General features: G+C 38.7%; 1 protein-coding gene and 1 long non-coding RNA gene across 8 annotated transcripts in view; one reads left to right on the top strand and one right to left on the bottom strand.

Annotated features, from left to right (window-relative positions):
- LOC135098821 (circumsporozoite protein-like) overlaps positions 1–25,446 on the bottom strand; it is a 132,522-nt gene that overhangs the window by 55,204 nt on the left and 51,872 nt on the right. The window lies entirely within an intron of this gene.
- Positions 15,347–19,290, top strand: LOC135098816 (uncharacterized). Its single transcript, XR_010267408.1, has 4 exons — positions 15,347–16,725; positions 18,167–18,335; positions 18,520–18,664; positions 19,132–19,290. It is a non-coding gene; the product is annotated as an uncharacterized LOC135098816 (long non-coding RNA).

Raw genomic sequence — 25,446 nt, 5'->3', positions numbered from 1 at the left:
AGGATGAGAGAAAAGCCGACAGTCCACTGCTAAGCCATGCGCGGATTAGCGCCGTTAGCATCAGTCCGAGAACACAAGCAATTCAACTGACCTTGGAAAACCTTGAGCTGAAGCCAGGAGGGAAAGTAAAGTGTGTCTAGAATATGAAGGTGGTAGTTAAGTGAGACTGAAGAGGAGGAGCACAAGTCATGTTGCGATTGACGGATGAAGGCAATCTAGGGAGAGTGTCGCACAGAGGAGGCGGGACGCAAGGCGCCTTCAGGCCAGTCACTGCTGGTGTCCCTCGCCTCCCCTTCCTGCCTCGCTGCGAGGTGAAGGGGCCACTACCACCGCTGCCTCAACACTTACACTACCTTTGCGTCTCAACACTGAAATGCTTCAATGAATGGGAATGAACGGGAAAGTAATGGTCACTTAGAATTGCTTAGAACAAGTACATGTTACTAAGTGTTTTAAATCAATCTGTCTGTCTGCGTCTGTCTGTTTATCTCTGCCTCACATCTTCACTATAATGTTCTGTAAGAAAGAGCATCCCAATCTCTGTTGCTTTCTTTCAGCACATCTATTTGTATTAATGTTGTGTGTGTGTGTGTGTGTGTGTGTGTGTGTGTGTGTGTGTGTGTGTGTGTGTGTGTGTGTGTGTGTGTGTGTGTGTGTGTGTGTGTGTGTGTGTGTGTGTGTGTGTGTGTGTGTGTGTGTGTGTGTGTGTGTGTGTGTGTGTGTGTGTGTGTGTGTGTGTGTGTGTGTGTGTGTGTCTGGTGTAACATTGCGAGTGGAACAATATTTACGAGTATATTTAGTAGTTTTAGGAAATCAATGACAACTACGTATTGTGCCTGAAAAATGGCATACCGTAAGTACGAGGCAATTAGAGAAAAAATATAGTTAGGTCACTATGTATGCATTTTCTTCGCTTACAGTAATTGTTATCACGAAGGAATATACGAGTAACGGAAGAGGCATACGTTTATATTATGCAAACATTATGCTGTATTAATATCCCAATGACTAATTCAGCTGGATTTTTGGTTAAGTAGTCGCTGCAGGGCACGGTAAACTATTTATTAAAGTGCTTTACAAAAAAAAAAATTGTGCAAATATATTCTTTAGAATGAAATATACTAGTTTCTGCCGCTATTTAAAACTACTTTGTCCATGTCTGTGTCTGCCCGCACATCCATCTGTCCCTCTGTCTATTTGTCTGTTTCTGTGTCTGCTTGCTTGCCTTCTATTTTTGCCTGCCTGCCTGTCTGCCTGCTTCTTTGCCTGCCTATCCTCTTCAAGTTAGGCTGACTATTTCCCTGTCACCCTGTCTGTCTGCCTGCTTTCTTTCTTTCTTTTTTGTATGTCCACCCACCTCTTTCCCCGTCCGTTAGTCTGTCTGCCTCCTTGCTTGCTTGCTTGCTTGCTTGCCTCCCTGCCTGTTTGTTTGACCGTCTGTCTTCCTGCCTACCTGTCCGGTCTCTCTCTCTCTCTCTCTCTCTCTCTCTCTCTCTCTCTCTCTCTCTCTCTCTCTCTCTGTCTGATGATTACCTAAACAAGTCAAAACATTATTTAAACCACAACTACGTAATACCAAGGTACTTGAAGGCTTGTCTGTAAGTGGTATCAGTGTGAACAGGTTACATCACGCTCCTATACAATCATGATTTTCGCAGCACACCTTCCATAGTAGGTTGGCAGGCACTTCCCACACGTTAAGGAGTCCTTCTTCATTTCACTCTCTAATTTAAACTTCTTTATGCAAATGAAATTAAAGTTCGGGATTTAAATGATCACTTACTTTCTTCGCGCATAACAAAAATGTGCTGGACAAATACAACGAAAAATATTTACATAAAAAAACAATAATAATATTCGAGCCACACTTCACAGTAACGAAAGCTTTCATAAATAAAGGAAGATATTGCAAAGGTCTCACTGAAATATTATTTATCACCGTACAACTACCATACCTAATTCCCGGGAGCAGACTCATGCAGGATATAAAAAGATGAAAGACCAATAAATAGCGGTAGAGAGTCATGAGAACATGGCAATTCATCAAGGAACTCCCGAGAGAGAGAGAGAGAGAGAGAGAGAGAGAGAGAGAGAGAGAGAGAGAGAGAGAGAGAGAGAGAGAGAGAGAGAGAGAGAGAGAGAGAGAGAGAGAAAAAAAAAAAAAAAACTAATTATATATAGAAATGAACACGAAATTAAATTGGTTAACTTCCCAGCCACAACCATCGCCCCCCCCCAACCACCACCACCACCACCACCACCACCACCACCAGCACGTCGCCGCCACCAGCTTGAACCGCAGTCAAAGGGAGCGCCATACATGTGTTTAATTTCTGGCAGGGTTTTTTTTTTTTTTTGCAATACCGTAGAAAATTTGAAACGCCGTCTTGATAAATATTTTACCTCAAATCCGCAGTTAACAGTGTTTGTTTGTTACAGACTAAAACTCCTTGCCTCCAGGAAATGAGGGCACCTCATTTCATCTATTTTCATTCTTTCCTATAAATTTTCCTTCGGGTTTTTCTTCTCTAACCCAGTAAGGTATTTACTTCAGATATGTTTCCTGTACGGCTTATGACGGAGGGAGTGGAGGGTGAGGAGAGAGCCTTCTGCTTTGCTGTCCTTTTCTTCTACTATCACCTTAGTAGCCCTAGGACAGATCATCTCGTGAGAACCGTAAGGTTTGTTGTGGCCTGTATTTCTATGTAACTTTATGTAACTCTCACTCGCTGTACACACACACACACACACACACACACACACGTTAATTAAAGAAATGCTGTTGTTCTGTCATGTATCCAGTATATTTTGTTTTGTTCTCCACAGGTAACAATTAATGTGGTGCTTTTCCCGTTCCAGTTCTCTGTGACCTCTGGTATTCTTTTAGCCTGTCTTTTTACTCTGACAGGCGATGCTACTGTTACGACGACGACGATGAGAACGAGGACGACGACGATTAGAGGCACCGCACGCACGACGGCAAAAACGACAGTGATGATTTTTGTGAAGTTAAGCACCAGTAGCAGCAGTTGCAGCAGCAGCAGCAGGAGCAACAACAGCAGCAGCAGCAGCAACAGCAGCAGCAGCACCAGCACCAGCAGCAGCAGCAGCTATACCAGCAGCAGCAGCAGCAGCAGCAGGAGCAGTAGTAGTAGTAGTAGTAGTAGTAGTAGTAGTAGTAGTAGTAGTAGTAGTAGTAGTAGTAGTAGTAGTAGTAGTAACCGTAGTAGTTGCTCCTCTTGTTGTTGTTGTTGTTGTGGAAGGAAGGAAAAGCAGCAATACCAACAACAGCAGCAAGATCAGCGACAGCAACAGCACCAGCAGCAGCAGCAGCAGCAGCAGCAGGAGCAGCAGCATATTTAGTGTAATAATCTCCAACAGATAAAACACGCGGTGAGAAGTAACACGAGGCATCCTGGACAAACACCTGTCCACCTCGGCCCTGCAGGAGCTAAGATAGAGAAAATGCATTTATAGTTGTTCAAGTGTCCAGCTTAGGTTACAGAGGCGTAGGTTAAGTCAGCCTGGTTGCATGGTGCACACCAGGATGCATGATATTTTTCAAAGGTTACCCAGAATTGTTGGCTACATGGAAGTGTACATGACATGACCAGTGTCATGAGGAAGAAGAAGTAAGTTGCCATACTGCTTAGTATGAAAAGATATAAATTGTGATTAAAGTATTAAAAATTCATGTATTATATTGGTATATTACAGTACACTCAAACGCAACCCGCGCCTCATGTGTTTGAGATGTGGCGTTTTAAGACTACAGAAAAAAAAGTCAAATATTCATGTAATTCTTTTGTAATCAGTTGTCCAAGGTTCAAGTGGACATAAATTTATCAAATTTATTTAATTTAAATGGTGGATGGATTTAGAAAAGGTGGAAATACTGAAAAAAATAAAATAACATTGAATAAATTATGAGAAAAAAAAATTACGTAGTAATAAGACAGTCTTCTGCAGGAGAAGAAAAAAAAAAGGAATAGGAGAAATAATACAGCAACATTCTCGCATGCATTGTTGAAGTTGAAGTGTGGATGTCTGAAGCAACAGCCTTGCCTGGCACTTTCATAGTCAGTCCCCTAACTGAGTTAGCGTAGTTTCCTTTCAAGCAACTTTTTTTTCCCCTCTCTAAACACAGCCTATCACAGGTCGAAGTTTGCCTGGCGCCAACGGAGATTTGATGGCGGTGACGCTGCTGCTTCTTCCTCTGAGAGCAGTGGTGGTAGTTCTTTTTCTCTGCTTCTTTTTCTTGATTTCTTCCTCTGATGGCGGTAATGCTGCTGCTGCTGCTGCTGCTGCTGCTGCTGCTTCTTCTTCCTCTGATGGCGTTGCTTCCTCTTCTTGTTCTAAGACAGTCAGTTTGATGGTCTGAGTTGGTAGGTGGTAGGGTAGACAGAGTGGAGAAAGTAGGAGGTGCTGCACACTCACCTCCCCTGCTCCCCAGTCATAATTCAAGTCAAGTTGGTGGAAGACTGGGAAGGGGTAGGGAGGTGCTGCACACTCACCTCCCCTGCTCCCCAGTCATAATTCAAGTCAAGTTGGTGGAAGACTGGGAATGGTAGGGAGGTGCTGCACACATGCTCCCCAGGTTACATTTGTAACATCTGTCAGGCTGGTTATTTTTGGAGTTGCCAGGGTCAGTCAGTCAAGCCCAGGGAAGTGCTACGCACTCACCTTGCCAAGATCAGAGGGGTGGTGGTGGTGGTAGATTTGGAGCTGGTAGGATGAGTCACATTGGTGGTGGAAGTCAAACTGGGAGACTGGGAAGGGTAGGGAGGTGCTGCACACTCACCTCCCATGCTCCCCACGGTCAGTCAATTTGGTGGTCTGTTGTCAGATTAGAGTAAGATTTGTAAGTCAGTCAGGATGGTTGTTTTTAGAGTTGCCAGGGTCAGTCAGGCTGGTGGTAGGGAAGTGCTACGCACTCACCTACCCTGGACAGGGTAAGATGTAGGGATGTAGGGATCAGAGTCACAGTGTCAGAGAGTTGCTCTTAGAAGTTGCCAGGATGAGTAAGGTCAAACTGGGAGACTGGGAAGTGTAGGGAGGTGCTGCACACTCACCTCACATGCTCCCCAGGGCCAGTCAGTTTGGTGATTACATATCTGTAAATCAGGCAGGTTGTTTGTTTTTTTGAGCTGCCAGGGTCAGTCAGTCAGGGTCAGACAAGGGAAGTGCTACGCACTCACCTTGCCAAGATCAGAGGGGTGGTGGTGGTGGTGGTCTGTACAGTTGGAGTTACTCTTTGGAGTTGGTAGGATGAGTCAGATTGATGGGAGACTGGGAAGGGTAGGGAGGTGCTGCACACTCACCTCCCGTGCTTCCCAGGGTCAGTCAGTATGGTGGGTCTTTAGAGTTGCCAGGATGAGTCACGGGAAGTGCTACGCACTCACCTTGCCAGGATCAGTTGCCAGGGTGGGGAGTACTGGAGTACTGGTGGTGGTCTGTACAGTTGGAGTTGCCAGAATGAGTCAGATTGTTGGTCAAAGTCAAACTGGGAGACTGGGAAGGGTAGGGAGGTGCTGCACACTCACCTCCCGTGCTTCACAGGTGGGGTGGTGGTCTTTGGAGTTGTCAGGATCAGTCAGGTTGGTATTGATTTATTTTTATTATTTATTGTTGATTGCCAGACTCAGTCACTTTTATTGACGGGGGAATTAGGAGTTTTTTGGTTTTTACTTTATTTATTTTTTGTTAATTTTATTTTATTTATTTATTTTATTTTATTTTCTATTTATTTTATTGTTTTTTTTTTTATTTATACCTATATAGATTTTATTCTTTTTGATGTGGTAGTCCGTAGACTTGGGGAGAGAAGGGAAGTGCTGTGCACTCACCTCTCTTGCTCTCCCGAGGTCCGAGGTGGTAGGGAGGTTTTTATTTTTATTTTAATCATTTATTTACTTATTTGCTTTATTTATTTATTTATTTTATTTTATTTTATTTTATTTCATTTATCTATTTTCTTTTTCTTTTTTTTTTTGCGTGGAAGGCTGGGAGAGAAGGGAAGTGCTATGCACTCACCTTTATGTTGTTTTTTTTTATATATTTTTCCTGTTAAGTGGAGAGAAGGGAAGTGCTATGCACTTACCTCTATTTTTATTTATTTTTTTATTTATTTATTTTTTTATTTATTTTATTTATTCTTTTTTTTTTTTTTTTATTATTTTTTGCCTGGTAGTCCGTAGACTTGCCAGGGTTAGGTAGGGGAGAGAAGGGAAGCGCTGTGCACTCACCTCCCTTGCTCTCCCGGGGGCGGTAAGGCGGTGCCTTCCTCCCCTGGGGAGGGGTAGGGAGGTGCTGCGCACTCACCTCCCCTCCTCCCCGTGGGCAGCTCCATCACCGTACCTGTGTGTTTGAGGCACACATGGTGATGGAGGGATGCTCTTTGAAGGTTTTTGTGAGTTCCGAGAGGGGGGTTCGAACCTACGCGCCCCTCACTTCCCTCACGCCAAACTCCAAGTGCATCACTCTACCCACTGGGCCACGAGGGCCCTTTTTCTTTTTTTTAAAGTTGGTCTATTTCCCCATCTTCCCCATCTTTTTTGTAAAGTTGGTCTATTTCCCCATCTAATGTTCACGCCAGTATGTATTAAAGAATTATGATGTGAATTAATTTCATTACGTTATTTTTTTATTGTATTTTCTATGGGATATGACCGCTGGCATCCCACACACACTGGGTTCCCAAGACTGTCACTACGCAACGAAACCCCAACGGTAAACAAAATATATTTGAACACATGATTTCCCCTCCAGTGTTCATGCAGCACCAAAAGTTCAATAAGAAAAACTGCTGCTGATTCTAAAGTGAGCGTTCATGCCCACAGTGATAATTAGATAATTGTTGACTTGTGGGAGCATGTCGTGGAGTGCAAATAGCAGTAGGTGAGATCAGAGAACTTTACAGAGGCGGGCATTCCTTGTGTCTGGAGTCGCCTCCTGGAACCCTCCCCTGTGCTGCACCACCACCACCATCACCAACAACAATAACAACAACACAACATTACACCTGTCCATCCTGCAGCACGAGAATGACTCAGCCCAGAGAACCACGGATTGCTTTATTCGTAATTCACGTCCACTCTCAACATAGACATCAATCAAATTATGTCATTGAAAAAGCTGGTGAAGCACTCACTTCTTCACACAGGCTTTACTACCTATCAGCAGGATGAAAGCTTCCGACTGGGAGGAAGGGCGGCGTCGGGAGGGATTAAGGGAGAGAGGGTAGGGGGACCAGCGGAGGCTGCAAGTGTGTTTATGCTTCATAGGTATAAAAAAGAATACTGCATGAAAAAGAAGAAAGACCTGTGCCCCTCCCACCCCTGCTCCCCGCGTGAGGCGATACGCAGTGAAGTGGTACTGTTGTTGTTGTTGTTGTTGTTATTATTATTATTATTATTATTATTATTGTTATTATTAATTATTATTATTATTATTATTATTATTATTACATATTAATATATATTAGTTATTATTATAATAATTATTACTATTATTATTATTACCATTATAATTATTATTATTACCGTCATCATCGTCATCAGCACCATCATTGTAGTGTAGCGGGTTTGTGTCCTTTTATTTCCGTGTCGTATCTTGTAAGTTGTAAGTTTTGATAGTTCAGTATTTGTAACGATGGAGACCTTGTTTTTTTATTCTTTATGCACTGCACGGTGTCATTGGCATTTACATCTATATTTTCTACTTTTTTTTTTTTTTTTCTGTTACTTATGTACTGAATTTATTTGTTATGCAGAAAAAAAAGTCCAAACAGTAACAGACCAAGAGGTTCTTATAAGTTTGTTTGGGTAACTATTCTACTCTATTAGTGGTAGAGAAAGGATAGCACAGAAGAAGGGTCCTTCCATCCCCCACCCCCTATCCCTCCAGGCAAGGCTCACCTGAGAAAGGAAATGGTACCATGTTGTATAGAAATAAAAAACAACATGGAATGTGAGAGGAAACTAAGAAAGAGAGGAGGACTACTTCTACCACATACAATCTACATGCCAGCACGGACAGTACGGAGTGAACGTGTTCGTTATTCAGACATGAACAATGACAACCGGGAATTAGTGTCTACATACTTGTCAAGACAGGTTTTCAATGAGTGTACAGTACCTGAGTTAACGACGCTTGATGGAACACAATTCCACATATTTATGACACGATTGAAGTAAAATGTTTGGCTTCATTTGTTTGAAATCGCTTACCTATTATTTGTTATTGTTTCTTGTAACATTAGACATGTTGAGTTTTAGGAAGAATTCGGGTCTCATATTTCTGAAACCCTTAAAAGTTTAGTAAAGCAATATCAGATCCCCTCTTAGCCTGCGTTTGGATAGGGAGAATAGATCTCGTTCTTTAAGACGTTCCTTGTAGGGTTAATTGCGAAGCTTTCAAGTAATTTTCGTTACTCTACTTCGTATTGTCTTTTTTTCTGATTTCTCAATATTCCTTCTGTAGTAGGATGACAAAAACTGTACATTGTATTCAAGATGAATGCGTACAAGTGAGTTGTACAAAGCCAGATTTTTTTATTTATTTTTTTTCAGATTTGAAGGTGAAAGATCTTCTTAATGAAAACTATTAATTTATTAGCAATTTCAATGACTTCGGTACAGTGTTTGCTTGGTTCAAGATCTGCTGTCACTAAAACTCCCAGATCTTTCTCAGGATCCAAACTATTGATGGGGGATTACTTTTTATAATTTTCCAGCAGATTGCTATTTCCTATATTCAATACGTGGCATTTATCAAAATCAAAGTTATAAGCCACGTTTCACACCATTCAATGAGAGTGTATACATCATTTTGCAAAATTTGACGTTGGTTTGGTGTCAGTCTTGTTAGCAATTTTAGTATCTGTCAATTTGGACAGTTTACTTCTGATTCCTTCGTCTATGTCATTGATATACTCGTATATTATGAAGAGGATCGGTCCTAAGATTGAACACTGAGGAACGCCACTACTTATATCAATCTAATTTGAAGAATTAGCGTTTGTGGTGACCCCCATACCACAATATATATTGTACTGTCAAAAAAAAAAAAAAAACAGACGAAAGAAAACAAAATAAGGAAAAAGAAAGAAGTGAAGATAAAATAAGTCACAAGAAAGCAGAAATGGAATGTTTATAGTGATTGATGTGTTGCTGATATCATGTGTGTTTTTCTCACTGAACATTAATGGCGCCGACTGAATATTTGTTGTTTGTGCATGTGATATTGTCTGTGTTTTGCACGATGATTGCGTTGATCAGTGAATATGTTGAAGAGATATAAGGTAACACCTAATAACTTTGAATGATTTAAAGATGAATGCGAGTGAGAAATTTTGAGTTGTAAGAAATGTAAATAATTAGTAGTTATTAATTAAAATATGAAAATGTTTGTGAGTTTTACTGTACCATTTATAAACCAATTCCCTGCAATATCTCAGAACACGACACGTTAATTCAGTATGTCTGTCTGTCTGTCTGTCTCTCTGTCTGTCTGTCTGTCTATTTACCTAATCTATTTTCTACTTACTGAACTGTTTATCTACTCATCTATTTATTTTTATATCTAATTAAATACTTATTCATTTATTCATCTATCTATCAATCTATCTATCCATCCATCTGTCCATCTATATATCTATTTATCAGCCAGTCGATCTATTTAACCATTTACCCATCCAGCCATCTATCTATAACTCTACCTGTTCAACCAGATACCTATTCATTAATCAATTCGTCAGAACAACAACACATTTCTCTATCTGCGCCTGAACATACTCACCGATCCATCTCCCCGTTCACCGCCACTGTACCGAGATAATGCACCCTCAATACACTCCTATACTCGGCGGCGGCTAGGCAACGCTATTTCGACATGTTTTACTAAGCATCCCTCCAGTTCCTCCCACAGCTCCCTGCTTATAAGGGGAGACAAGGCCATGCTAATACTACGGGACGGGAGGTGGAGCGGAAGGAAGAGGAGGGGCGTCTGTTGCAAGCATTATGTCGGCAAAAGGAAGGATGGAAAGTAAGTCAGAGAGGATGAAGGATGGTGGAGCGAGGGAAGAGAAGAAAGGAATTCCTGAAAATGAGAGAAGTTGAGAATGAGGTGTGATGTTGTTGTTGTTGTGGTTGTTGTTGTTGTTGGTGGTGGTGGTGGTGGTGGTGAGGGACAGGAGATTAATTAGGAATGATTAGTGGTGGCGGGGGTGAGGTATGGGACAGAATCATGGTGGAGTGGAGTGTAAGCTGTGGTGATGGTGACGGTGATGGTGATGTTGTGGTGACGAGGATGAGCTTGTGCGTGAATGATTACTGATTAGTGATGACAGGTTAATAGAGCGTCAGTTTATATTAACAGCCACTGGACATGATACATTACGGACAGCTGGTGTGCAGTGGAGGGAGCGTGTTATTATCATAGTCTCCAGATCACTTATTAGAGTCTAGAATAGATCATAAGGCTAACAATTTGGTTACAGTTTACAATACCACTTAATTTCCGCATGGTAAAGAGTGGATGGAAAAGAGAGTTAAATCAGGTTGGTTCATTTAGTTAGGAAGGTGTCTTGATACTCGTCTCTTATAGCAACTCAAGTCAATCGGAGGTGAGTAAACATATATGATCAGTTCAAGTCATAACAAGTTTGGGAAGTTAGATAAAAATCAGGGAGAATTACGGAGTTTAACTGGGAAAGGGATCAAAGAGTGAAGAGGCCAGTGAACTCTCGCACTATTAAAGAGAAAACAAGGGCTGAAAGTAAGTGAAAAGCCTAGTTGTATCAGAGCGTGTGTTTCATGAGCAGGGCTGAACTGTAGCGTTTGGATTGCTTTGTATTCATGGTGAGGGGAATCACACCAGGGGCGGGATGTGATACGTTAATAGGAGTGTTTGTATGCATAATAAAGTGACACAATAATGGATATGGAACGTGCCACATTGATTGCTTTGCATTCATTTTAAAGGGAAATCATGCCACCAATGAAATGTAACACGTTATTTGGAATTTTTTCCATGAAAAGAACCGTAGTAAGGCAGTTCAAGGAAGCATTAAGTGGTAGTCAGATGACACTTGATCATAAAAGTAAATGAATACCTAACTCAACGCACAGAAAAAGAAAAAAAAGTACTGAAATTTTAAAGAACACATGCTTCTCTCTGACGAGCATCACTCGCAAGACCTGCATTACATTCAGTCCCGAAGAGTTCTCAAGAGTCCTTTTAAATTATATGACCCTTCCACATGAAACAATCACACTGGAGAAATGGTTCTCAACTGGTGGTCCACAGTGACTCTTTAGGGTGGTCCACAGGATGCCTACTGTATTTGCTGATAAAAATTAAATGGAAAATTCAGGATGAACAATTTTGATCAAAATATATAACTACTATTATTACATTTCTATTTAAGAGAACCATTGAGTCTAAGTTGTAGCTGTTAGGTAATACTTCGAGTCACTTCTAAGTTTAATCTACAACGAATGTTCAAGATTCACGCCGCCATCCGGGACTAGGGCCTGAGAACATACTCGTACTATACGCGTCAAGGTGACGAGCCATCCTGTTCATTTCTGTCAGCTTCCACGCGGCTACACGAGTCGTCAAGTGCTGTGGACCACCGTGCCTGTGGCCACTGGCCACCGAACTGCAGTGTTGATTAGTTGTATTAAAACAATATTGAAAGGGTCCAAATTTTCTTTCTGTTTTTGTTAGTGGCCCATGGCCTGAAAAGAGATGAAAATCACTGCACTAGAGAGTAATAACGGCATTAGCAAAAGCGTCCACTTCAAACACCCTTTTGTCTCTGCCTGTGGGCGCACAAATTACCTCAGAATGTTACGTCACAATGAATAAGACAAGTGAAAAAGCTTTCTCTTAAATTTGAATACCGTCTTTTCGGAAATATTGATTTTTTTATTTTATTTTGTGCAATAAGAAAGGAAAACTTGTGCAATTTTGAGAAGAGTGAAAAAATCTACAATTCACCCTAAGGAGGAGGAACAGAGAAATTACGAACTTTACCACCACCACCACCACCACCACATCCTCCTCCTCCTGATCCTCCTTTTTTTTTATTTTCCTTAGGAATAATGATAAAATCTCACTTCATTCTTTCCAATCAAAATGCAGTCAGTTTTCCCCACACTGCACGATGGTTTTCCCACGCCAGCACAAGCACAAGGGCGTGTCAGTTTGGCAGAAGTCATACACTGCTCTAGCTTACTTTACTAAATGGTAGTTAATCTAAATTAATTCCAAAGCGATATGTAAAGACCTGTGGGAGTGTTTCTGTTTTGGTTATCCATTGTAATCACATGTAATCCTTATTTTCTTCGTCCGCATTCTCCTGTTATTGATCAACTTTGTGATTTTAAGTACTAGAGGTCAAAGTTGCTGGGGATAACCTGTGTATGCAGCCTCTAAAGGGAAGGCACACAAACCCAGTGACCGAAGCTGTGGCTTGATTGACTGCCGCCTCCCTGGAAAGCGCAACGCAAGGATGCTGCACCACCCCTCAACAACCAAACTGTGCCTTCACCTGCGCTACGCACACACCACATCACACAACTATCATGCATTTACACTCTCCCTCACAAACAAAAGTAGACAGACCACAACTCTTTCCCTCACTATTCTCTCAAGTTCTATGTGGTTTTTCTATACCACGTGGTATCAATTCCTGTATCTTGTCAGCTTCTGCTGGAGGGATTGGTGGGGAGGAACCTTCTGTACTATCCTGTATCTCCCACAAATAGTTAATGTACAATAATTATCCAAACAGCCTCGTCAATACCTCAAGGTTTGGTCTTCCAGTGCATTCCTTAGTATTCCTCTGGAGAGAGAGAGAGAGAGAGAGAGAGAGAGAGAGAGAGAGAGAGAGAGAGAGAGAGAGAGAGAGAGAGAGAGAGAGAGAGAGAGGATATCGTTGAATAAAAAAGTTTTGTATAAATCAAGATATGAAAAAGGAATATAAAATGGTAAGCTTTTTTTTCGCCTAGGGGCACACGTAGAACACACTTGTCAAGTTAAGTAAACATAAAGTGGAAATGGTGAAGATAAACAAAATAATGGAGGAACACTGAACCTTTCACGAGAATGGAACTGTTGATATTACTGGGATTTTTATTTATTTTTTCTAGTGTACATCATTATCCCAGACTACATCACCACAACTACATCATTCCGTCACAGCGTAAAGGGAAAGACTATAGTGGTGATGATGTCACTGTATTTATGCTCTACAAGCTGCATCACTTTAACAAACTTTAGGCGCTGTATCATTACAAACACAACTCATCACCCACAGCAGAGTACCACACTAACATCCGACATTACCTCACCCTCCTGAGCCAATAACCTGCAGGGAGTGCTACAGCCCCGCCAGGCTACATAGAATACAAGCAATCACCCTGAGAGCGCACCCCGTCACGTGGCTCACTCTAATAGAAGCTTACAGTGTAGGGAAGCTGCCTCTGAGCGTCACATAATCCTGCACGCCATCCAGACCACGCTACGCTACGCCTCCTCCTCCTCCTCCCTCTCCTCCTGTTCCTCCTCCTCCTCCTCCTCCTCCTCCTTGTCCCCGCCCGACCACTTGCCTACCTCTTTTACATACAAGCTGCACGCCCCACGCGGCGCATGCAAACACTAGCCTGTCGCCGTACATTTGGCCGTTTGCTCTCCTCTCGACACCCACACCCATGCACGTCACTGAGAGAGAGAGAGAGAGAGAGAGAGAGAGAGAGAGAGAGAGAGAGAGAGAGAGAGAGAGAGAGAGAGAGAGAGAGAGAGAGAGAGAGAGAGAGAGAGAGAGAGAGAAATATTCATGGCAAAAAGTAAATTCTTTCATACAAATGCACCACATTAAGCGCCTCCAGCGTAAGACTGTATCTTACATCTGTAAGATGTATCAGACTGTATCAGATCAGTAAGATGTAAGACTGTAGCGGGGCAATAAACACGTGAAGTCTATGGAGAAGGCAGGCCGTGTTTCACTTGCTGGTCTTGCCTCTCACTTTTTTAAAATACGTTTTCTTTTTGTCTTTTCTTTTTTTTTCCTTGCGTGGATTGACAAGGTGTGGAATAATAGTAAGAAAACATAATTAATAGAAAAACTGAATTGATGTCACTCCAGCTGATAATCCTGCTCTTTACTACTGCTACTACTACTACTACTATTACTACTACTACTACTACTACTACTACTACTACTACTACTACTGTTATTAACATTAACACCTATTACATCTCAGGAAAGCTTTTATTTTTCTCCAACCCTTTATGCTTCTTAAAAACATAGAACTGCATTTGGAAATAAAAATTCAAATAGCCGAACACAAAAATCAATTAGATGCAAAAGATATTGGACGGCTCAACTTGAAACACTGCATTAAACAATGCAATGCATGTTTAATTTAGAGTCAGTATAAAATGGTAGTCTAACATTGCATATAGCCACTACTTATACTCACACTCTCATATCTTCTTGGCGAATGGCAAACAGAGGAACAAAAAAATATTTTTTCAGTTGTCGCTTCCATACACACAGACAAAAAAAGAGAAAAGATAAAAAGAAAGTCAATAATAAAAAATCTAAATATGTTTCTGGAAGTGCCTCAATACTCTTAAAACAACTAGTCACAGGAAGGGGAAAAAAAACAGAAATAGACAGAGAATTCCAAAGTTTACTAATGAAGGGGATGAAAGAATGAAGAAAATGCTTGAGTCCTGGACTACTGAAAGGGAACCTAATAAAAGTGAAAGTCTTGTGTAGCGTCAGCGTGGGGAAGGAGAGACGCATGCTGATGGCAAATTCAGAAGAGCAGTAACCAAAGAAATAACATAACAAGACAAACTTCCCCCATTTTTTTTCCATCTTCATATACTTGTGTGCATTTTTTGTAGCATATCAGTGTATTTGCTATGGTAAGCTCAGTAGGTATGAAATGTTCTCTAGGGTATGCATTAATTCATCCATTTATTTATTTATTTACTTATTCACTTATTTATTATCTATTTACTTCATACATTCATACATACATACTTCATACATGTATTCTACTTTTCATTACCAAATCATATTGAGAGGCACTTTTGTGACTCACTGTTTCCTTTACATTGAGAAATTACTTGTTTATTACAGTACAGCATAAAGCAAGTGTCTGCAGTGAGTCAGACACTTTGTCAAGCAGCCTTACCTTACATGCACATGGAATAACATAGGCAAGCATGACAGGCTTCACTTAAATGTAAACCTAAAAAAGGAAGGACGTACACTGCACTACAAAAACTGCTCCGTCCCCGTCACTCACCGGTAAATTGTGAGTGTGTCAGGAGGAGCAGGAAAAAGCCAGTCTACATCATCTGGCTGCGAGGAAAGAAAAACGTCCCGTCGCTGCTGCATCCGACAACACAAACACAAAATCAGAGGACCGTGTTAAAACCTAAAAACAAAGAGAAGAAATAGTGTTTCTTCACCAATAACGAAACAAAGTACGGACTGCTGTTGCTTGTGCTCCTGCTGCTGCCATAGTGTGTGTGTGTGTGTGTGTGTGTGTGTGTGTGCAAAAGTCTTACTCGTTAGGTGTCTTTAAGGGAACTTTCTTACTACACTGTACAAAATAATTGTTGTTTTTACAGTATTTTTCCCATAAATACTGACAGGAAATAGCTGTAACCAAAGTTTACAAATCCGACTGTTGTATGTGACATGCAATTTGGTTGTGATGTCTTGAATTTCTTGGCTCAGTCCTTGTTAACATTTAACAGGCAATGTTGAGTGTGTGCCGAGACACCATAAGCCTCCATATTATCTAAATAATATTTTATCGAGATAGAATTAAATACAGATAAACACTGTAAATCAAAGCAACAGGGTGTCTGTAAATGTTGCATTTTTTCTTCGTTGCTAAGCGGTTGTCTTCAATATTATTCTTCATTAAATACTTGGAATGTAATACTTATTCATTGCTGTTATACCAATAGCCTTAAAAACATACTTTAAATGTTTTTTTTTTTCTATATTATTTGTCATGTGCATTGTTTATTGCGACACGTGGCACTGTTACTGAAAACTTGTCATGTAGCGCCTTTGTATGTCGATGTGCATTTATCGTATACAAATATTTTCACTTAAAGTGATGATGAAAATTATTCATAATGAAATGAAAAGCTCAAACGTTCTATATAATATTTCGGTGACGCAAGGTTACTTCGACCTAGTAACTTCAGTAACCAGAAGATGGAATATTCTACTCTGGGGAGACATGCAAGGTAAGAAATATATTTTGTTATCTCAGTTCAAACATTTAGTAGTATGAAATTTTGAGGAAGTATGATGAGAAAAATAATAAAAGCATAGGAGTAGTTACATGCACATCGAGATTTCCAACTGTTGAACCACCAATTTTTCTGTTTATGAATACGAGGTGCCTGCCAAATGCCAGTACGAGACCAGTAGCTACACCTTTTTTATCCTGTACTGAGTGAGACCCAGGCCTGTACTTTCATCAAGCTTGATACTGTCAGCTTACTGCACTTCTGGGACACTAGAGGCTAAGTTGACGCTGTTGTTAAGACTGAACTATACAGCCTCAACAAAAACATCACCAAGGGCACAGCTAGCCAGTATTCTACCTACCTACCTCCTAAGGTCCTAAGGCCTAAAGGCCTTCCATCCAACAACATTCCTGGTCTCCTCTCTCGCATGTAAGTGACAATTCAATGGTTGGTTAATCTCAGCTTGTAAGCCATGTCATTATTAAGTGTGTTTATTTGTGCATGATGTATACATTTTTTTTACCTACCTAATATAAATTATGTTTATGCATGAAGTCATTGGTAAATTAAATAATTAACTAAACTCATCTGCACTCTTAGTTTGGTTAGTTTGATTATATACCTATGTTAAATTATGCTGGTTTGGCTTGGTTAGGTTAGTTAGGTCAGTCTAATTTGGTTTGGTTTGGTTATGATGGTTAGTTTCATTAGTTTGTTAGGTTGATTACCTAGGTTAAGTGGTAATCTGTTACATCCGGCTGGTGGGCACAGATGAGTGGAAGACTGATGAATGAGTGAAAATGTAGTGGAGTTTGTTCCATGAGTCCACTACCACTTTTAGAAAAAAAGTATGTTTCTTAAGTGTTGTAATAATCTCTGAATACCTGAAGGGCAAGCACAGTTAAGTACTAATGATTTTTTAGTAATTACTTTTGTGTCATGGATTCAGAGTCTTCATGTCCTCTCTGTAATCATGTATCAAGGTCAGTGAAAAATTGTGTAAATCATTGCCTGTTGCATTTAAATCAATACAGAAGAGTTATCAAATGCCCATTAAGGGATTCCAAATGGACACTTTCATCATATGCAGGGCTAAAGGCTCATATATACCAAGACCATCAAGAACGTAGGTCAAAAAGTGATGAAAAATTGTTGATCTTAAGTCTCCATTTGAAATTACAGTGTAAAACTCTTTTGTGCCAACAAGTTTATGATAAAAATGAAGGATTTATTAAAGCATTTGAGACAGCACATTGATGATGGCACCAGGATTCAGTGCCCCTTTAATCAGTGCTCCAAAATGTTCTCAAAGACAACCACATTTAAATCACACATAAGTAGGCATCACACATATCAAACAGTTAAGGACTTGCCAACTGAAATGGTCTACTCATCAAATTCAGACCTCTGTGATGACTTGTCACCAAGTTAGGAGGTATCCAGTACAACAAGAAATGACATTTATGACTTGGAAGGGACTAGCTTATCATTTATATACATATGTAACCAAAGGAGGTGTAATATTACAACCAGGAGCAGTGTAAATAATTGTAATTTTCTTATCATTTTACCTTTGATAAAGTTATTAATTGGTTCCTTTGTGCTTAATAAACAGGAAGGGGATGTGTGGGTATTTGTTATAAAAATTATGAGAGAGAAGTATCTTGTGGTCCATAAAAATTATGTTATCATTATTATTACCTGGTCTTTTGTGGAAAAAGCTTTAGGAAGAGGAGGTAAAATATCTACTGCAGTTCTGCCACAAGCATTGATTGGTGAGAAAGGGGTGAAGATGCTAGAGACAAGTCATGAAATCCTGACCAGGTGGCTATGTTATTTTTATTTATTTATTTATTTTTAATACTTTCAGGAGAATCAAGGTTTACTACAACAAGATATATGCTGTCAATTGATGGTGTTGTTGTCACTGAGCATATTGCCACATTTACCACTGGCCTAGCTATGCTGTTGGCCTCCTATTACAACTTTAATATAAGGTACCCCATGGATTCTGCATCAACACTCAAGTTCATTCAAAGGTAATTCATATATATATATATATATATATATATATATATATATATATATATATATATATATATATATATATATATATATATATATATATATATATATATATATATATATATATAAACATATAGATAAATCTGTCCAGAACACCTCCAGTGTACCTCCATAGTACATTACCTTCCATCACTACAGATGTTTTGCTGGTATCAATCCCAAATGGGGGAGCAAGATAGAAGTAAAAAAAAACATTGCAAAAGGCACTCTGAAGTCCATCCGAAGGTCCTGTCCCTGATTAATGGTATTGCTGATGTAGACTGGAGGAGCTAAATCCCACCAGGTAATGTTTATTACTTATGAAAACATTGCTTTATCATTATGGAGATTAATCATCATTATTTTCTTTTAAGAAATCTTGGAACACTTATATTGGGTTTTTGTTAAGTGAAAAATAAGCTTCCAGGAAGTCACATGTATTACAGTGTCTTATTTACCATTTCATTTTACCTCACAAATAATTAATTTGTTTGATTACTAATTTTATTAGAGATGCTATGAGTGTGTTATGACGGTTAGATTGCTTTAATGTGCTTGTGCCTGGAAAAAAGGGGCTGGTCATCCCTATTTGGAAACTTAGTGGGCCATCATTTATTCAATTTATTTATTACCACTGACTTCAGTAGAAATAAACAATTTGCCCTGTAGTATATACCTTACTGTTTATATGAAGTACTTGTATTGTGCGTTCAAGACTGAAGACAACAATGCAACTTTTGTATCATGTTTTCATTATCTTAACTATTGCAGATGCTGTCAGCCACTAGAGGGGAGGAAACTAGAATTGTGATACACAAGTGGATGAAACTTCTCTTCCAGTCTTGGTGATGTACTTAAATAATGCTCTTTTTTTAATGATGTGTCAATGACAATTATAATGGTGATGCTGTAAAGGTGATGTACTTAAATGCCTAGGTTCATTATATATATATATATATATATATATATATATATATATATATATATATATATATATATATATATATATATATATATATTTTTTTTTTTTTTTTTTTCTTTTTTTTTTTCTTTTTTTTTTCCTGGAATGCTCTTAATAATGGTGTAATGACTATAAAGGTGATGATGATGATGATGTCAAGTTTTCTCCATGCAAGTATAATGATGATTATAATGGTGGTGATGATGATGATAATGCAAGTTTTCTCCATGATTGGTGATGTAAATTAAATACCTAGGTTCAAATTTTTTCTGGAATGCTTTTTTTTATTTGTGTATGTAATGATTATAATGGTGATGATGATGCTGATGATGTAAAGTTCTCTCCATGCTGGTTGATGTATAGTTAAATGCCTAGGTTCATTATGATTTTTTTTTTTCTTAAATTCTCTTTTAATGAAGTGTAATGATGATGATTATGTAAAGTTCTCTCCATGCTTGGTGATGTAGTGAAATGCTTAGATTCACTGTTATTTTTATTTATTTATTTATTATTTTTTAGGAATGCTCTTTGATGAAGTGTCAAGTAATTGATTTAATTGTATAGTGTAGTTTTGTGGAAATATTTTTTGCAAGTTTGTCTAATGTATGTTTAGTTTTAAAAATGTGCTCGGGTAATTTCTTCCTTTACCTCATTTTTATTTTGAGGCCTCTTATGTAGTTCATCTTTTACATGAGAATATGAGGAAAATGTAGGTTGTCCATGCCCTAACCCGATATGCTGTTGGATACATTGTGTTAAATAAAATCTTTCTCCTATGAATTGTCTCACCTTTATAATTTTTCCATGGGCAGTAGGACAGGATTCAAGTTCCCATGTTTATTATTACTGATGCTGTGCTTTAACTAAAAGGATGTTTTTTTTTTCTTTTTTTTTATTATTATTATTTTTTTTTTTTTCAGCTTGGTTATCAGATTCCTTACACATATCAGTCCTTGCATTCCTTCTGTGTTTCTCTCATAAACACATACAGTTTAAATAATACCTTGCTTATTTTCCCAAGAATGTTTCAGATACTGGAAGCAGTTAACTTATTTTCATATACTTTGGTTCAGGTGAAGTGATTTCCCACCGACGTAATTAAATATTTTTGTACATAATCAGGTAGATGTGTGATATACTCAAGATCTGTTCATATAGAAAAGAATATTTAATATTCATAAAAAAAAGTCCTCAAAGTGCCCTAGTAAATATATGTTCTACTGAGTCAATTATGATTTTAGTATTTATTTACTTAAATTGTTATTAAATGTAAAAAATGTCACGAGTACTGAATAGTCGCATTTCCATCGCTCCAATATCCAGACTGTCGGTATCCAGACTCGTCATTATCCAAACAAGTGTCTGATTGGCTATCGTGACAGTAAGAGTTGCTATCTGGAGGGTAAGGGTCACTATTCAGACAGTAAGTCATTATCCGGATGTTTTACAGTCATTTATATCCCTATCCAGATGTTGCAGTCTCCGGATGGGCCTTTGGATAATAACTAGGATGGATATTGGAAAGTTTACAGCATTTTACTGCTGTAATTAAAACATTGCTGTTGATTCAGGATATAACCTCAATATATAAAATTTGCTCTTTCAAACACTGGTTTCTTCTGATATCTGCTCTTTTCTGCATACAGCGAACTTTTCAGTTTGTCATAAAAAGTTTATGTATACCACTTGCCCACTGCTCTCAGTGTGCCTTTTGTTTACATGCTGACCATCTGGAGGAAACAATATACTCCTGCCTGGCTGCCAGTCAGTCGACCTTTTGAACTGTTGCTCAGTGTATACTGAATACACTTTATTAATATGTGGTGCATGGTTCAGTTGGCCAGCAGGCATTCAGGCGTGTGATCAGCTGGCAACTGTAAACAGTAATGTGTAGTGAGAGCAGCAGCATTGCAATGTCTACCATTTGTATCTAAAGTCATAATTTGATATGTATGTACTGTATTGTCTTAACTGCATATACAGTAGTACACATACACAAGTATACAAACTTTTTTTCTGATGTACAGAGAAAATTTGGCATATACAAAAAAAAGGGTCATATGCCAACAAGTCATTAGATGTATCTTTTTTTTTTTTTATCAACCCAGACTTTCCAGATTAGTTTGATATAATGAAGGATCTATGTGCTGTACTACTATCATCAAGTGTACACAATATGGATATTAACTAGAAATTTCTTAAGAATTTGATACATTATGGATATTAACTACAAATTTCTTAAGAATTTGATACTGCTAAGTTGTTCACAAGTTCATGTAAACTACAAATACTGTTTGCCAGTACTGTTCCAGTAAGATAGACTAAAATTGAGAAATACATTTTCCCCTTTTTTTGATGAGTAATTTCTGTAAATGGTATACAAAAAAATCCTGTGATAATTTACAAGGAAAAAAATACAGAAACATTTAAAATTTACAGAAAATCTGTTATTTATATGGAAATTTTTGTTTACAGATAACTGTAAATTTTAGAGAAAAAGTTCGGCAGCCTTGTTGCCAGTGAATTTTCTGTAAAATTTATAGATTATTTTTTACAATGTACATTTTATAAGCGTTTAAGAAAAAGGTACGTTTATGCAATTTGCGTCTCCAGGCACCTTACAACAAAGAGGGGCTATAAGTTAGGTAAAAATGCTGGCTCCTCGCCTCCCAGACTGAAGTGTGATCGCTCCTAACCACCCTCAACAGATGCCAATGTGGTGGTTTAATTTAAGTAAACGTGTTACTAATGTTACTGATCACCAATAAGTTATTTCCTATATATTTTCTTTTTACTCGCCATAACAGCGATAATCCATAAATAATGAAAAGAAGATGCCTCATCTTTACTCTTTAATCTAAGCCTCTTCCTTCTTCCCCTTCTAGCCCTACACATTCTTCCCCTTTCCTTACTGTGCATCTTGAATTATTCATTCACTCCTCCCTACACTGCTCCTATTTCTCAGTTCACTGCTTCTCACAACTCAGACTTAAATTACGAGCGGCCAAGTAGCCTCCTCACTGACGCCTTCCACACACGGCTCTTCCCTTCACATCGCCGCATAACCCGCCGCTCGCCGACCCACCACTGTCTTTTCCAAACCTAATTTCCTGTCTTCATATCTTTCTTTGCTCTCTGGCGCCCTGCTCGCCACCTCACCCTGCGCCCTCTGAGTAAGATGGAGGGAGCAGCAATAAAGTGATGAATATGATGGAATTTTGAGAGAGAGAGAGAGAGAGAGAGAGAGAGAGAGAGAGAGAGAGAGAGAGAGAGAGAGAGAGAGAGAGAGAGAGAGAGAGAGAGAGAGAGAGAGAGAGAGAGAGAGAGAGAGAGAGAGAGAGAGAGACTGAAGCAATTAACAAATTAACTTATCATGGCAACGAGAAAACACATGAATACATTTATATTAAGCCAAACTTTTCTATTATCACTCACCATGATCAGTAAAATAAAAAAAAGAATCATTCCCTTCCTTGTAATTAATGAGAGGTCAATGACTGTCAATCAACCAAAGGCATTTACTCATAAATTCTTCTCAATCTGTTTTCTAAAGTCAACCTAGTTGGATGATGCCAGTTTGATTTTTTTTATTACAATTGTTTGTTGCATAAAGTAACCAAATGACTGGTATATTTCACTTTAACGTATGTTGAAACTCTTAAAATATGTGACTTAAAAAAATTTATGTGACTTGAAAAAAATTGTCAATACATTACATTTCAACGTATCTATGTTAGAATTTTTAAATATCCCCCCCAAAAGAGTTGAAAATCTTACAGGCCTCAGTAAATTTTGTAACTTTAGAAAATTTTAACAATTCTATATATCGAGGCAAGTTAGAAAAGAAAACTCTTTGCATCAGTTCATAATCGATAATCTTATATTAAGTTTTCTTCGATAGGAGCAAATGGTGTTCAATAAGTGTAGTGGCACAACAGTCAACACCAACTAAAAATAATTCTGGTCATGGTGATCATCCTGACTCAGGGTTGGCATAAAAAAAAGCCTAAGTGGGTTATATATATATATATATATATATATATATATATATATATATATATATATATATATATATATATATATATATATATATATATATATATATATATATATATATCATAATTTAGTTCTATATCATATTGTTTTTTTTTCTAATGTAGGAGGGACACTGCCCAAGGGCAAGAAAAAAAAAAAAAAAAACTGAGATCCCAGTCCCAGAAAAGGGTCTAAAAGCAGTAGTAAAAATTTGAAGGATAAGTGTCTTGAAACCTTCCTCTTGAAGAAATTCAAGTCATAGGAAGGTGGAAATACAGAAGTAGGCAGGGTGTTCCAGAGTTTACCAGAGAAAGGGATGAATGATTGAGAATACTGGTTAACTCTTGCATTAGAGAAGTGGACAGAATAGGGGTGAGAGAAAGAAGAAAGTCTTGTGCAGTGAGGCCATGGGAGGAGGGAGGCATGCAGTTACCAAAATCAGAAGAGCAGTTAGCATGAAAATAGCGGTGGAAGACAGCTAGAGATGCAACATTGTGGTGATGAGAGAAAGGCTAAAGACAGTCAGTTAGAGGAGAGGAGTTGATGAGAAGAAAAGTTTTTGATTCCATCCTATCTAGAAGAGCGGTATGAGTGGAACCCCCCCAGACATGTGAAGCATACTCCATACATGGACGGATAAGGCCCTTGTACAATTAGCAGCTGGAGGGGGTGAGAAAAACTGGCAGAAACATCTCAGAACAACTAACTTCATTCAAGCTGTTTTAGCTAGAGATGAGATGTGAAGTTTCCAGTTCAGATTATAAGTAAAAGACAGACCGAGGATGTTCAGTGTAGAAGAGGGGGACTGTTGAGTGTCATTGAAGAAGAGGGGATAGTTGTCTGGAAGGTTGTGTCGAGTTGATAGATGGAGGAATTGAATTTTCAAGGCACTGAACAATACCAGGTGATGATGAAGTTACAGAGAACATAAGAACATAAGAAATAAGGGAAGTTGCAAGAAGCGACCAGGCTTACACATGGCAATCCCTGTATGAAATATACCTACCTATTTTCATCTATTATCCCCATCCAGATACCTGTCTAATCCTGTCTTAATGCTCTCTGATGTCCTAGCACTAACAATATGATTACTGAGTACATTCCACTCATCTATCACTCTATTTGAGAACCAATTTTTTCCTGTCTCCTTCCTAAACCTAAATTTTTCAAGCTTGAACCTGTTATTTCTTGTTCTCCCCTTGTTGCTGATCTAAAGAATTTTGCTTACATCCCCCTTGTTATAACTCTTATACCACTTAAAGACTTCTATCAGGTCCCCTCTTAACCTACATTTCTTTAAAGAATGCAAATTTAACAACTTCAATCTCGCCTAGTAAGGAATACTCCTCATCCCCTGTATTCTTTTAGTCATTCTCCTCTGCACTGATTCTAATAGACCTATATCTTTCCTGTAATGTGGGGATCAGAACTGCATAGCGTAGTCTAGATGAGGTCTGACCAGCGCCAAGTATAACTTTAATATTACTTCTGGCCTTCTACTTTTAACACTCCTAAAAATGAATCCTAGTACCCTATTTGGCCTGTTTCTGGTTTCTATGCATTGTTTTCCTAGATGGAGTTCAGAGCTAACTATAACTCCTAAATCTTTCTCGTACCCTGTATCTACCAGAGTTTGGTTGTTTAATGTGTACCTACAGTGTGGCTTTCCTCTACCTACGCTAAGTACTTTGCATTTATTGATATTAAATTGCAGAGAGAAGGATAGAAGCTGTAGGACAGTAGTTTGGAAATCAAGGGTTTGTGCCAGACTCTGTCAAAAGCTTTTGATATCTCCGAGGCAACAGCAAAAGTTTTACCAAAATCTCTAACAGAGGATGACCACCACTCAGTAAGGAAAGCTAAAAGATCACCAGTAGAGTGGCTTTGACGGAACCCATACTGGTGATCAGAAAGAAGGTTGTGAAGTGATAGATGTTTAAGAATCTTCCTGTTGATAGATTAAAAAATCTTAGATAGGCAGGAAATTAAAGCAATAGGACGGTAGTTTGTGGGATTAGAACAGTCACCCTATTTAAGAACAGGCTGAATATAGGCGAACTTCCAACAAGAAGGAAAAGTAGATGTTGACA

Source organism: Scylla paramamosain, unplaced genomic scaffold (assembly GCF_035594125.1).
Source record: "Scylla paramamosain isolate STU-SP2022 unplaced genomic scaffold, ASM3559412v1 Contig84, whole genome shotgun sequence".
In the NCBI taxonomy this organism is placed as follows: domain Eukaryota; kingdom Metazoa; phylum Arthropoda; class Malacostraca; order Decapoda; family Portunidae; genus Scylla; species Scylla paramamosain.
Note: the sequence above shows the minus strand (reverse complement) of the source record. Positions and strands in the feature narration are given on the sequence as shown.